This window comes from Bos taurus, chromosome 2 (assembly GCF_002263795.3).
Source record: "Bos taurus isolate L1 Dominette 01449 registration number 42190680 breed Hereford chromosome 2, ARS-UCD2.0, whole genome shotgun sequence".
Taxonomy (NCBI): domain Eukaryota; kingdom Metazoa; phylum Chordata; class Mammalia; order Artiodactyla; family Bovidae; genus Bos; species Bos taurus.
Window position 1 is genome coordinate 125709041 of NC_037329.1, and position 14773 is coordinate 125723813.

The 14773-nt window shown below is 57.5% G+C and overlaps 1 protein-coding gene across 5 annotated transcripts in view; it reads left to right on the forward strand.

The window, feature by feature from the left end:
* The first annotated feature begins 6813 nt into the window (after positions 1-6813).
* The window catches only part of AHDC1 (AT-hook DNA binding motif containing 1), a 65004-nt gene continuing 57044 nt past the window's right edge, over positions 6814-14773 (forward strand). For 4 of the 5 annotated variants that reach the window (XM_025001969.2, XM_025001962.2, XM_025001979.2 and 1 more), the window contains exons 1-2: positions 6814-7298; positions 7543-7640. The gene's annotated coding sequence lies outside the window, so the exon portion shown is untranslated. The remainder of the gene's footprint in view (positions 7299-7542; positions 7641-14773) is intronic. The other variant, XM_025001960.2, reaches the window with a different exon arrangement.

A 14773-nucleotide genomic window follows, 5' to 3' on the forward strand; every position in this document is an offset into this window, starting at 1 on the left:
GAGAAGCCAAATGACTGCTTAGAGAAGTGGTCACAGCGCTGGGAGCCTTCGCTTTGCATACTCCAAGTCTCAGGGGCCAAGGCTTCCAGAAGGCCATGGTTTCTGGCCAACCGAATTCACAAGAACCTGATGTTTAAATCAGAGGCCCAGTGTTTCCATTTGCCATGGAGTAAGCACATAATAAGAGCACAGCTCTGGAACTGTCGTGTAATGTTATGAATCTGGCCTCTACCATTTGCTAATTGTGTCATGTTGTGCAAGCTATTAATCGCTCCAAGCTTCAGTTTCTTCTTCTGTGAAATGGCAATAAAATGCACAATACATGTTAGTTGTCTTTGTCACTACCGTTTATAGATCATTCACTCTATGTAAGGCATCCTATACATGCATGTTGCCATTTAATCCTCGGAAAGTCTTATGAGGAAATAGCTATTATATCTTGATTTTACCAGTAAGAAAACCGAGGCACAGTGAAGTAGACTATAGGACATAAATGGCAGAGCAGGGGTTTGAACCAAATCCTCTGACTCCAAAATCAGTGCTCTTAGTCTCTAGAGTCTTTTCTTGGGACCAGACTATTCCTGTCTGCCCCCAAGGGGCTCTGCCTGGTACCTGGATATCCATTTAGTTTAGATGATGGCCTAGCAGGGCAGTGAGCCACCTGGAGTCCCCCAGGTCCCTGTGACTCCACAGCGGAGACCAGAGCTGCCTGAGCCTGGAATCCCTCTGTCTACTGGTTCCCCGTCCCTCCCTCTGATGCAGCCGAATGAATTCTCCCTTGCACCCCCTTTTCTGTGCATTCTTCTGTTCCCGTCAGATAGAGCACAATGCAATTGATTAGGCCTCTGTTTTCTCAATTTCAATCACATCCTCGCCCTGCCTCCCTGAGATTACAGGCGGGTCACCTTGATTGCGGTTTCCACCGTTCACAAAACTCTTCAGTCATTTACAAAACCATCTCTCGCCTCATTCACTCCCCCACCTGGCTCTTCTCCTCTGCGATGCATGATTTTACTGGCTTAAGACTCAGAGGGCAATTTTATTTCCAAGTTCATGGTGGGGGAGGAGGACACCTAATTGACTAATGCTGGGTGTTTCACATGCATCATCTAATTCGAGCCTCACCATGAGGCAGTGCAGAAGTAGGATTATTCCCGTTTTACCAAAGTGGAAACAAAGACTCTGAAAGGCCACAACGCTTGCTCAAGGTCACTCAGCCGGATGATAGAGTCAGGATTTGAACCCAGATTTGTGTGACTTCAGAGTCTCAGGCATCCCTCTGTGTCTCATTCCCTTATTTGATGGAACAGCATGGGAAAGTGTGATACTAACCCAGAGTCAAGCCCAGGGAGGACATACTGCAGACTGGGGGTGGGGGTAGCCCCACATGTGCCGGACTGTTTTCATAAAAGAGCCGACTCATTTATTAATTTTACACACATCTACTGATGTCTCCTGTAGGCTGGTCCTGACCAGGAGGCAGAACAGTAAACAATTACAACACTTAGGGGCAAGGTCAGTCTGGAGGCCAAGGGAGACTTCTTGGAGGAAGTGAAAGAAAAGTCTGCCTGATGAAGCAGCCAGAGGGTGAGATCATCTCCCACTGAGGGAATAGCTTGTGCAAAGGTCCAGAGGTATTGTAGAGCAAGGTCAAGTCAGGCAAGTATAAATAATTATATATGGGAGGGTTGAGGCAAAGGATGAGGCATGGAAGAAGGAGGTTGGAAGGCCAGAGACAAAAGATACTGGGGGGTCAGGAAAACAAGGGTTATGATCCCTGAGTTGAGAAAAGTCAGAGAGAAAAAGTCTGGGTGGCCTAGGACATATTGGGATGAGTCTATTCTGGATTCCACTGCTCCGGTACTGAGCTGGGTGGACCCACTATCCACTCCAGGAGTTCTCTCCCAGGTACCATATCAAAGTCTCCCTCCCACTCCGGGAGATACACACACCCACCCACCCACCCACCCCTGGATGGTCTTGCAGTGATGTCTGTACTCTCTCTAGCGGCCATTCTGGGCACTACATCCAACACTGCAGGAAACTTTCTGGGATAGAAGAAACCTTCAGAACCTTCCCATCCTCAGGATGGGAGAGACAGTCATTCGGTACAGTTTACGCTCTCAGAAAGCTCACAGTTTACTGGTGGTGAGTGTGAAGGGCACAGGCAAAGCAGATGTTGGAGATCAGGAGAGGGTCCTAACCCAGTTGGGCAGGGGGACATCTTCTCACAGGAGGTGTTACTGGAGACTTGAAAAAGGAATAAAAGTTTGCTTGATAAAAGCAAGAGAGGGGCATCCATACTTGATAGAATTGAGTAGCTCAGAGGCAGGAAATGGGACTGTGAAGAGAGTTAAAATTAAGTAGCTGTGATTGGAGTGAAAATTTTGAGGGGGATCTGTGGCTAAAGATGAAGATGGTGAGGTCGGCAGGGGTTGTCTGCTGTGTCCTCAAGCTAGGATTCCAAACCTTGCGTCACAGGAAGTCACTGAAGAGTTCTGAGCTGGGGAGTAAGAGAGTCAGATTCACTTTCCAAAAGGAACCCACTGGTGGCCCACACGGAGGAAGGCCAGGTGGGAAGAGGTGGGAGAGGAACACCCTTCTTGGACACAAAGAATCACACCAGGTCACACTCATAGGAGGACACAGAGCTCTGGGCAAGCCTGTGAACTAGACGTAGAGCACAGATGACGACACCTACAGACTTGTCAGTGGGACCCCAGGCTGAGCACCCAGACAAACACACACATACTGACATACACGCAAACCCAGAGCTCAGGACCTCGAACCAGAAGGAAGCCGAGGACACGCATTCACTCCCAGTCACAGGCTGACAGTGAGACCGAGCACACTGATGGACGCAGGAATTCACCCGCATGTACTGTGTGGCTGTCAAGGGCTCTACCCTGCCCCGCCCCACCCCCACCCCCGGTCCCTCACCACCTCCGGCAGGAACAAAGCTGACCTTTGCCCCCTGGCCTCTGGCCTCTCCTCCCACACCCCCTGCCCAGAGGGAGGAGCTGTTTGAAGTCTGGGCTGCAGCTGGGGTTTCCTGTTGCCTGGAGGAATGTGGGAGGACTTTCAGGGAGGGGTGAGTGCAGGGAGGCCAGCACAGGAGGAGGGATAATGGAGACCTGGGGGCCTTGGTTCCCACTGTACCACAGTGAAGGAGAGCTTCCTGCTTCCACTGTCTCTGGGGCCTCAGCTCTGAGCTGTTCCCATCCAGAGGAGGGGAAAACCAAGGCCTCAATGGCTGCAGTCCAACGGGCCTCTTGTTCCTGGATCTGTAGCTCAGTGGTTCAGGACAGGCCCACCACCTCTTTGGGCCTCAGTTTCTCCTTCTAGGGACTAGGTTGAATTCCTCTGAAACAATCCAGACCTTTCCTGGGGATAGCTCCAAGAATGAGGCCAGCCCCAGAACTTCTGTAGTCAGGGAGGGCGGTGCCCATTCCTACCCAAGGCTCACTTCACTCTGCCCTTTCCAGGAGCTCCAGGGATGTGGCTCCAGGCTGCTGTGACCTCAGTTACTGTTATTATTATTATTATATGGCTCAGTAATCCCTCAGCACGCCTGTGCCAGTTTTTCAAACTGCTTTCATATCCATGTGTTCAGTAAATCTTCTCAACAGCCTTGCCTGTAATACAGAGAAGGGGTTACTCTCAGTTTTACACATGTGGAAATGGAGACTCGGAGAGTTAAGGACACGCAAGCAAAAGCCGAATCAGAACCAGGTCTGGAGAATTCCCTGGCTGTCCAGTGGTTAGGACTCCACGTTTCCACGGCAGGGGGTCCAGGTTCAATTTTGGGGGAAGGGAACCAAGATCCTGCAAACTGTTCAGCACAGCTGAAAAATAAAAAGAACCAGGTCTGCCTGCTTCCTATTCCACATGCCCTCCAAACTCTTAGGCCCCACAACTTTTAGCCCCTCTGGACTCTCACTTCTATTTCCTAGGTCTAGCTACATAACACCTTCTGCTTACATCGAGACAAAAGTGGTTGCAGTGAGCTGAACCTAGAAAGGGATGATTTAGGTTCTTCCTGTCCTTCAAGTCTGCTTTCTCTGGGAGTTTACAGGTACCCTGCCCAGCCTGTGGCTACTCCAGATGCTGTTTTTAAAGACCAGGTAGCCCCCAGTCCATCCTAAAGGAAATAGTCCTGAATATTCATTGAAAGGACTGATGCTGAAGCTGAAACTCCAATACTTTGGCCACCTGATGCAAAGAACTGACTCATTTGAAAAGACCCTGATGTTGGGAAAGATTGAAGGCAGGAGAAGGGGACAACAGAGGATGAGATGGTTGGATGGCGTCACCGACTCAATAGACATGAGTTTGAGTAAACTCCAGGAGTTGGTGATGGACAGGGAAGCCTGGTGTGATGGACAGGGAAGCCTGGCCTGCTGCAGTCCTTGGGGTTGCATAGAGTCGGACACCACTGAGCTGAACGGAGACCCCTTCGGACTAGGCTGGTAAACAGATATAGCAATTGGACACTAGGTGGCAGCAGCCACCCACAGGAAGACTTTGCTTGAGTTTGGGGAGGACCCCCGCCCACCCTCTCCACAATACAATTTAAAGAGGCTCCAAGAGAAAGACCAGTTCCCAGATGACTGGGAAACCCTGTAGTGCTTGGTTTCCAGCAATGCCCAACACCTTGGGGGCTAAGAACACCCAGCCTCCCTGGGAAGGAGGCTGCTCAAGCAGCCTGGGGTGGGAGAGTGTGCATGGACAACCCTACCTAAGTTCTATTCCCCTCTCACTTACAGAGCCATGGGCCCTACTAATCTTGGCCCCTGTACCTCATCACCTAATCTCTCCCCTCCCGTGTCTTTCCCAAACTCCTCTTCATCCCTCTCCACCTGGGGCTCCCTATCTCCCAGAAGCCATCCTGTATTGCCCCCCAGTTCCTGCCTCAAACTTGATTCAGCCTAGGTGGGGTCTTCATTCCCTGGGGCAGAGCCTAATACGTAAGGATGTTGTGAAGGTGTAAAAGAAAAGGGAACCTGGGCCTCTCCTAGCCTCCCCAATGCTAAAGTCTCACCGGTGGGGGACCAGCTGGGGCAGGATGCCAAAGCCTCATCTATTTGTGATAACTTTAGGTCAGGCTTGGGAGCTGCAAAGGGCCCCTAACAACTTTAACCATTGCTTTCGTTAATATCTGATCTTACAATGGTCTCCATTTAATTGATAAATCTTTGAACCCAGGGCTTGCCTATAAGGAGAAGCTGCTCCCAAATGGGAGCTTCTGCGGCTGGTCAGCAGCCCCATGATGCCAGATCAATAGATGGAACTATTTAGAGCCCTAGACCTCTGCCATGGGCGTGGTGCCCCCAGTCCCTGCAAAGGGCCAACAGTGTCCCCCAGAGCCCCTCCTTTTTTTGTCTTAGAGGAGGGGCTTGCAGGTGGTGACAGGGAGCTGCCGTTGGCAAAACACCTGCCTTTTGTCACACGCTGGCCATCACCTCGTATCACCCTGCAGGGCCAAAGGAAGAGTCCGAAACAGGTGGGCCAAGGACAAAGGCACTGCTGAAGGGACTTCAGACACAGGGAGGGCAGGACAGAAAAAGCCAGCGGACATTGGACAAAGGAATGCCAGACACACAGATGAAGTGGGACTAGCACAGGATCAGTGGGGCCGGTGCTGGGAGATGCCGGGGACAGGACAGCCACCATGCATTATTCATCTCCGTGTCCCCTGTGAGCCCTGCACACCTCAGTTAACATTTGTCGAATTTAAGTGCCAAGGGAGGACACACAGACGCCGGGAGAGAAGGTCAGATGGAGAGCTGGGAAGTCGCAGCTCCCTGCTTGATCCAGAGGTTAAGCAGTGAGCTTTGGAATCGAACAGACCCTGGTCCAGCGCAGGACTCAAGAGCCCTGCGGTGTTCAGTAAGTGGCAGCAGCAGCAGTTCTCCTTCTTGCACTGTCCAGAGACCTCTCCTTGGTAACCAGGCCCTGGCAGTGCACATTCCCATCTGTGGGGATAGGCCAGGCAGGGGGCCAGAGCTAGGGGCTGGATAACAGATGTGACCTGCAGAGGAGGTAGGTGAAAGTGCTGAGTCCAGCCCCCTGGGCCCAGCAGGAGCTCTGAACTGTTGAATCTGAATGCTGCTTCCTGACACCAGGAAGCTCAGTCGAATTCAGGAAGGCAAGGCTGTGTGTGTGTGTGTGTGTGTGTGTGTGTGTGTGTGTGTGACAGAGAGAGATCTGTGGAGAATCCAGGACTTCATGCTCTTGTCTTCCTCGGACTTCTAGAAAAACTAGTCTTTGGTGGGGGTGGCTAAACCCAGAGCTCAGAATTTGAGACTGGGGTCCCTGAGTGAGGAGGAGGAGGTGCGAGCGGGCTTTGAGTTTTCTGGAGCAGCCCTCTCTCCATCAACCCTTGCGCTTTACTCAATAGGAAACCTCATGAAGGGAGAACGCCTCCAGATTCAGGGAGCCGGCCGTCTCCTCTTCTCGCTTCCTCTCACATTTAATTGGGACGCCCCCAGAAAGTCTCAGGCCCTTTTAGCTAGTCCCTCGATTCCCCCATTCTACTCTTTGCATTCTCAGACCCCGCCCCTTCACTCCCACCCGCAACCTCCGCTCCGGCCAGAGACTCCCGCGGGAGGACAAGGAACGTGGGGAACGTTGGTGATCCTTAGGGAAGAATGCAATCCCCCTTTGTAAAAGAGGACGCTCGCCCTCGGGGCTCGGGCGCTGGGTGCCTCCCGCGGGCTCCCGGCCGCGCCGTCGGAGCTCCCGGCGCCGCCCCGCCCGCCCCGCGCGCGGAGCGGCCGAGGCGGGGACTACAAGTCCCGGCGAGCCGCGCGCGCGCTCCCCCCTGGGGTTCCGGATGGTGAGCGGCGAAGGTAAGGCGAGCTCGCAGAGGCAGCGGCGGCGGCGGCGGAGACGGAGAGAGGCAGGCAGGCAGGCAGGCAGGGCGAGGGCGAGAGACGGCGAGGGGAGGGAGCGAGCGAGGCAGACCAGACAGACAGACAGGCGGGCGGGCGGGCAACGCGAGCCACCCGCCAGGCTGCGCTCAGCCCCGCTCGCCGCGGAGAGAGCAGAAGGCAGGAGGAGGGAGGGGAGGAGGGGGAGGGAGGGAGAGAGGGAATCCAGCTACCACCACCCAAAGCCAGCGTCTGCTTTCTGTCCTCATTTCCTTTTCCCACCCAGCTCTGAGAGCAGAGAAAGGCAGAGGGAGCGAGAGATTGAGACAGTCAGAGGGACAGACAGACAGCCAGAAGAGAGCGGGAGGGAGGAGGGCGGAGGAGGAGGAGCAGGAGGAGGACTACGCGGGGCGCGTTCCCTCCCAGGTTTGCAATTGGGGGGGTGGGGGCGGGGGTGTCCAGGGCTGTGAGAGTGTGTGCGCGGTGGTGGTGGTGGGGGGAGAAAGGGGGGCGCAGAGAGAGAGCGAAGGAGTGATCGAGGTGGGGGGCGCCGCGGGAGCTGGGGGGTCGGGTCCAGCGGAGTTAGCGGCGGAGAATGTGAGCCGAGGCGCGAGCCATGCTGTCAGCAACGGCGGGCGGCTCAGGGCTCCTCCACGACTCCTCTCCCCAGCTGCCGGGCGCCCGCGTCGCTGCCGCCGCCGGAAGACAGACGCCCCCCGAAGCCCCTCGCCTGGCTCGGACCCACGGAGCCGGCAGCCCAGCACTCCGGTGAGTGGCGCCTCCTCCCCAGCCCTAGACCCCCGCTGGGGACCGGCCGGCCGGGCTCTTTTGTGCAGCGCACCGGGGGGGCCCCGCGCCCCCTCCGCGCGCCCCGGTCCGGTCCGCCGGACCCCGTGGCTGCGGTGCCCGCGGTGCGATCGGTCTTTGTTTCCACCGGGGCCCGCGGCTCGGCTGGGCTCGGCTCGAAGCCTGGCAGGCAGCGCCGGGAAGGGGGAGGGGGAGGTGGACGAGAAGGGGGGGCGGGGAGGGGGGGTTCTCGGGTTTCCTGGCCGCCCCGCGGCTCCCCCGGCTCGGGGGCGAGGTGCGCGCCCAGCGCTGCCGCGCGCCCCCTCCTCCTTCCCCCTCCCTCCGTCTTTGGATTTAAAACTGCAATTTGCTCTCCAGCTTGCTGAGAATGTGGGGGGGTGGGTGAAGGGGGGGGGACCGTGGGAGCGGAGAACAAGGCTGGATTTTAGGAACGGCGCTGGGAAAGGGGGAGACTGCGGAGGGGAGGAGCCCCTCCCCTCCAACCCCCAAATCCCAAGGTTCCGCTTGTGCTCTGGGAGTTGAGGGGCGGGGACCTAATGACCCGGAGGGGGTGTGGGGCGGAGGAGGGATTTGGGGGCGGCCGGGGCCAGAGGGGTTGGGCCGCGTGCCCGGTTACCTGGCGAACAAAGTCGGCTCACTTTTGCATAAATAAATAAATAATCGCCCATCAATGCGTTTCCTCTGAGGCTCTGATTGAATCGGGGGGCCCCCTCTTCCCCAGGGGTTGGGGTGCTGAGTGACAGCTGTCAGCCCCCTGGGCCTGTCGCTGGGGGGTGAATCGCTGAATCCCTCCGCTTTCTGGCTCCGGGCGCATTCCCCTGCTGGGTCTTGGTCCCCGGGCAGAGCCAGAGGGGCAGGGGGATGGCTCCGAGTCTAGGAAATAACCTTGTTTCCTGTTCTACAGGAAAAGGGACGGCAACCCAGAGAGTTTGGGGGCTGGGGATGAAGACTGATGGGAGCCGGAGGGGTTCCCCGGCAGCCTGACCCCCCAGCCTCCTGCCAGGCGCAGGGGCCGGCCGAGGGAGGGAGGATGTGGGCCTTGCTGGCCCGAGGCGGGCGCTGGGGCAGTCCCCGAGGCGGGCAGCGGGCACCGAGCAGGAGGAGGGAGACGGAGAGCAGCGGGGGCGGGAATTCTCCACCGCAGACCCTGGGGGCCGGGGCCAGATGTGGAGGGGCGGGGAGTCCCCCTCCCTGCTAGCTTGGGGGCCCCGGGGGCTGGGCTGGGAAGGGGCTGAGCCTAGTGCCCTGGGTTCTGCACCAAGTGCCTGACTGGCAGGGCCAGCTGAATTTGGGCCCAGGCGTCACCCTGGGAGGCAGGGCCAGCCTGCACCAGCCTGGTCCCTGAGCACAAGGAGGGACCCTTGGGGGGCCTATGCCTGTCTGGCTGGGCAGGCGTTTCCCGCCGGACCAGTTGGTGTCAGGCGGGACTTGGCCCCAGCTCCCTGGGCAGAGCTCAGGGTGTGAGGACAAGCTTTGCCTCTGGGTCAGGGTGGCCACATTTTGTCCGCTGCTGCTGCTGCTGCTGCCGCCGCCGCCGCCGCCGCCGCCGCCGCCAGCGGGGCGGGGGCATGTACCCGGGCCTGGGCAGAGTCCTGCCAGGAGCATTTGGGGTGTTTCTATTGTTGGCTTGTTCCTGTTCCGTGTGGCCCGGTGTGTGTAGCTGTGTGAGCTGGGGCTGTAAGTGAAAGATTACCAGTCAGTCCACCCCCCCCAACCCACACCCCCACCCCCACCCCACCCCCTGCCTGTTGGGGGCAGGCTGGGTTGTGGTGGTGAGCTGTGGGGGACCCCCCCAGGTGGCATGTGCCTGCAGCTTGCCATCTCCTTCCTTTGAACAGATGTATATTTATTTTTATAGTAATGGAAAATCAAACTGGATAGTAAGTTGAATTCATTTTTTTTTTCTCTTCTGCTGTGTCAATAGTTGGAATAACCCCCAGAGACGAGTGAACTTCTTGCCCCAAAGCTCCCACCCTCCTGAGGTTGCAGAGATCAGTGAGCGCATGAGCTTTGGGGGGCCAGTGGGCACCAGTTCAAACTGGTGATTCTTGTCCCTCTCTGTCTGGCATTGGGGCAGGTACCCAGGTGGGGAGGCATTGCCCCCTCCCCAGGCATCCCCCCCCACCCCACTCCCCCTAGTCTGTCCTCTCAGCCACCTCCTTGGTCAGCACCTAAGCTGTGCCCAAGCCCTCAGGGGACGTTCTCCTGGTGGGCTCTCTCCCCCTTTCTGGGCTCCTGGCCCACGTGCTGATATTTATTTTCTGTAGTAAAATCCATTTTTAATGCCGTTACTTTTGAAATAATATAGAGAGAAACAAATGTGATGTGTTTAAGTTGCCCTCTGTGAGTTTTTAATGTGATCTATGGCTGAGGTAGTGATGGAAGGAGCTGTTGGGCTTGGAGGAATTTGGTGTCATAAAGAAAAAGAGCTTGCTGTTTATTATGTTTGCTGGGCTGGGGGTTCTGAAACAGGGTCGTGGGGGCCTGGAGTCCCAGCACCCCCAGGTGCCGTGATGGACAGCAGTGCTTCTCAGTTTGGAGGTGTGTGGTTTCCAAGACTCTTTTTCCTTGCTCCCCAGCCTTCGATGGGGCCTTTGGTGAGGGGGCTTGGGAGCTGAGGGATTTGTTCCCCACCCCCCCACACACATAATTCCACCTGGTTAGACTTTGGCTGGGAGGCTTCTGGAACCCCCTGCTGAGCTAAGTGGAGGTGTGCTGTAGCGAGGATGGATTTGGACTCTAAAGGAGATTAAGAAATGGGATCTTTACCTGCTTGGTGTGCCTGTGCTGGAGACTTGAGGGGCAGACAGTCTCTGGCAGAAGACCCTTTTTTTAAGGTGGGGGTTGCTGCTGTGGACCGGCAGAGCCCCCAAGGGACATTGCTGGTTTTCAGGTCAGCCTGGAGCACTGGCTGGAGCCACTGCCTCCTGTCGCTTCTGTTCCTCATTGGACAGGGGCTTCCTCCAGGCAAACCTGATCCCCTCCACTTCCCCTCTTCTCCACTCTGCCCCACCCCAGGTCAACTTTTTTTTTTTTTTTGGTTTGTGGAATACAGAGCTCTGTGTCTCATGCCAGCCACCCAAGACCACAGGGTGCCCTGCCGCCTTCGTACCAGATGCCCAGGCGCTTCTGGTCTGATTCGTGAGGTCAAGCCGACTCACTATTATGGGATGGAGCCCAGCTCAGTCGCTGGGTCCCCTGGGTCTCTTGGGACAGAGCCGGGGAGGGGGTGGAGCTGGGAACTGAAGGAGGGGGGGAAGCAAGGGCAACATTGTTGCTAATGTCAGCAGATGGGCCCCCCAGGGAGAGAGCTGGGGTAGGGGGAGGTGGGGAGGAAAGAGACCCAGACAGTCACACGCGAGGTGGAGAGAGGGAAAGATGGTGACAGGGGGAGCAGGGAGAGGGGGAGCAGAGAAAACAGTCAGGAAGAGCCAGGATCAAACCCCAGGAGACGCGTCCAGGGGACCTAGAAGGCCTAGGTGTGTGCCACTCCCCACCTCAAAGCCCGAAATGAGCGGGCACTTGAGAGCCTCTCGCCCAAGATCAAATGCTGCTAGGATTGTGTTTGGAGGCGAGACAAGCAAATGTCTCAGGGAAGAGGGAGGAGGACAGACAGGTGGGAGGGGGAGAAGGGAGGACTCCCACAGGAGGAGGGAGAACGGGGAGACTGGGGGATTCCAAGGGTCACTAGACTGAGGCTGCTGCCCCACAGGGCAGGGTCTCCCCACTGCTTTGCCCAGATGTCTGTGGATGGAGCCTGGCTCTTCTTTGGACCTGGGGGCGGGGCCGAAGGCAGGTACAGTGCCCCACAGATTGTGGGCGCTCTGCACCAGGAGGCATTGGGATTTTAAAAACAGGGAACATCAGGAGCATTAGAGGCACCAGGGTGCCATGCAACTGCATCCCCCCTTCCTTGTTTGACGGGAGGAAACCCAGTCTAGAGAGCACCCCCCAGCCGCCGCTTGCCAGGGGTCACAGGCAGCAGAGCCAGATCTAGGACCTAGGCTCTTTCCCTCCACCTCTCTGTAGTTAGAGTTGGAACAGCTGCAGGGGGGCCTCCTGGGTGCGCGGGGGTGGGGGCCAGAGCCTGGGGAAAGGAGCAGGCGGGCACCCTTGTGGCCAGAGCCCCCCCAGGGGAGGGGGAGGCGCCGCTGCCTGCCGGGAGAGAGAGAGAGAGAGGGAGGGGAGAGAGGAGGGAAACAGTGAGTCAGGCTTCCAAGAGCTGAGGATGAGAGAGCCAGAGCTGGGAGGGAGAGGGCAGGGAGGGCTGCTCCGAAGCGCGGAGAGGGAGGGGGCCCAGCCAGGGGCAAGGAGAGCTCTGGAGGGAGGGAGCCAGCCTCTGGCCCCAGCCCAGCGGCAGGGCTGCACAGGGCTGTGCGCCCTGCGGAGGGTGCAGCCAACATGGACTCTGCCCACGGCAGGTCAGGAAGGAGCCAGGTCCTGCCCCTGCAGGTCCCTCTCGTCATCTGTGACCCCACCCCAGGGTCTCAGAAGCTCCTGACTGTGTCGTCCCCTTCCCTTCCTCGGTTTCCCCATCTAGCGTGAGATCAGGACGGCAGCTCTTCTCAGAGGAGTAGGGGGAACAGAGCCTCCTGAGAGGGGTCTGAGGGCTACCTCCTGCAGCTGCTGGCTTCCCGCCGGGAGACCCTGTTGGAGGCCGCTGCCAGTCAGGGTGAGGCAGGTCTCTGGGGTCGGGTTCCTATTAAGCCCTCTTGAGTCGCTGGGCCACAGAGTGGGGGCGTTGGGCTGTGAGTGCTGGTGGGGGGGCCGTGTGTGTATATGTGGGTGTGAGGTGCTGGGCTGGCTGTGGTAGGTGGACTGCCTGGGGTCTCTCAGGATGGCCAGTGCCTCGACAGGGCAATGATCTCTACATGTCCAGAACCAACCTCCATTTGGGGAAGGGGGGAGACATTCGAGTGATTTCCACCCACCCATCCCCAACTCTGCCTGCCATATCCCTGTGGGTCAGAGGCTGTAGGGCAGCAGGGAGGTGGGAATGGCCCCTGTGGAGCTGATGAGAACTGCATGTGCAGCCCCTCGTGTCGTGTCTGGAGCTGGGACCAGAACTGGAGGGGTCCCCAGGGACTGCCTGGAAGGGAGGCGAGGGGGGGAGGAGCCCCCCTTCCACCAAGCTGACAGGAAGCTGCAGCTCCAGCCCCTCCTTTACCCAAGGCCTGGCATCCTCCAACCCTTCCCTCCTGGATCCCCCAGTGCCTCTTGCATGGGTGAGGGGATGAGGAAGGTGGACATAGGGCCTGGCTTTGGGGGGGAAATGGTGAAATGAGGGCAAAGTGAGGCCCCCTGCCTCCTCTTTACACACACACACACACACACACACACACACACACACACTCAGCTGCAAGAGGCCCTGCTTTCTCTCCTCTCTGCTCTGGGGTCCTTGGCTTGGGAGCCCAGGGGAGGGACCGCTTCTGCAGCTGGCTGGCCCCGAACTCCCAGCTCAGCCCAGCTGCTACTGAAGCTTCCAGAAGCTGCAGCTCTGCACCCCCCTCCCCACCTTCTGAGCCAGGAGAGGCCTTTGCTGACCTGGGGGAGGGTGGCTTGGTGAGCGAGCGGGTACCCTCCGAAGGACTCGCACAGACAACCAGACAGATGGGTGGCGAAGCAGATGGACACAGACACCCACGCACAGGCAGACAGAGAGAGACGGACAGATGGACCAGGACAGGGAGAGACGGACAGACAGAGGTGCTGGCAGAGAGAGGAGTCAGAAACATGGAAGGGTCTGGGGAGAGAGAAACAGACAAGAGACTTGGAGACAGGGAGATCCAAGGAAGGAGACAAGGTGACTGAGATGGGAGAAGGAGAGATACGGGGAGAGAGTGAGAGGCAGGAAGAGATAAAGAGAGAGGGGGAAACCCAGACGGAGAGAAAGAGAGGCTGGAGGCTGCAAACCACAAACAAGGATTTGATGAGAATCTGGAAGGTGTTTTCTCCTGCTTCCCTCCCCAAACCCCCAGGCCAGCCAAGTCTCCATTCCTTCCACCCCCAGCTCAGTTTCCAGCTGCTAAAGAGGTCAGGAAGGGAGAGAGAGGAAGAGAGAAAGAAACACACGCGCACGCACGCACACACACACACACACACACACACTCGCCAGATCCCAGAGACCCTCCCTGTTGATCTCTTTGTGGGGGCAGGGAGTCTCAGAGGGCACCTCTCCTGGCCCTGACCCCTATTCACAGATGTACATACCTCTTGTCTCAGGAAATATTCCAGAATCCTCCCCACTCACTGGGTGTGTGTCTTTTCATACAAGTGCACCCCCCGCCCCATACTCATACCTGTCCACACAGGCCTGGCATCACACACACTCACAAACACACGTTTTGTGGCTCTCGCACTCCTCTTGAATCTCACAGACAGAACCCAGTGAACTTGTCCCTGGGCCTTTTACCCACGTGGGCAGTGACACCAGGACTCATCATGGGTTCTCAGGACCTGTTCCTACCCCCATATACAGTCACACTCAAACAACAGCAGCAGTCACCCCACAGCAGAGAGAGGACCCTTTCTGGAGGGGAAGATCAGGGTTCCCAGGGAGCCATGGTGTTGTGGGGGCAGGGGAGGGGGTTTACCCCCCACTCTGACTTGGCTGGGTGGAGTGGAGGCCCTCTGAGCTGGTGGGAGCCCTCCTGGGAAGTGACAAGGCCTGTCCTGAACACTGATCAGCTGGCTGGTGTGAAAGAGCTGAGAGTTGGTGAGAGTGTGTGTGCATGCATGTGTGCACATGTATAAACCAGGGCACATACATGCAGGTGTAAGGGATGGCGAGTGTCTGTTACGGTGTGTGTGAGAGACTGAATGCATGTGAGATGGGGTATGGGTGTGACAGGGAGATCTGAGGTGTGTGGCGTGTGGGTGTGGGTGTGATCGCTACTTGTCAGGTATATATGTGTGTAGGCATGTATACGTGACAGGTGTGTGTGGTCGTACCTGGCTTTGCAGCGTGGGGTGGGGTGTGATGGGCATGCGTGTGTAAGGACTGGGACCCTGGGGCGCAGGTACACGTGTGCCAGGGTGCACTGTTCTGCAGATGTGGAGGTGTGGGGGCCGTGTGTGCGGGAGTGTAGGCAGGG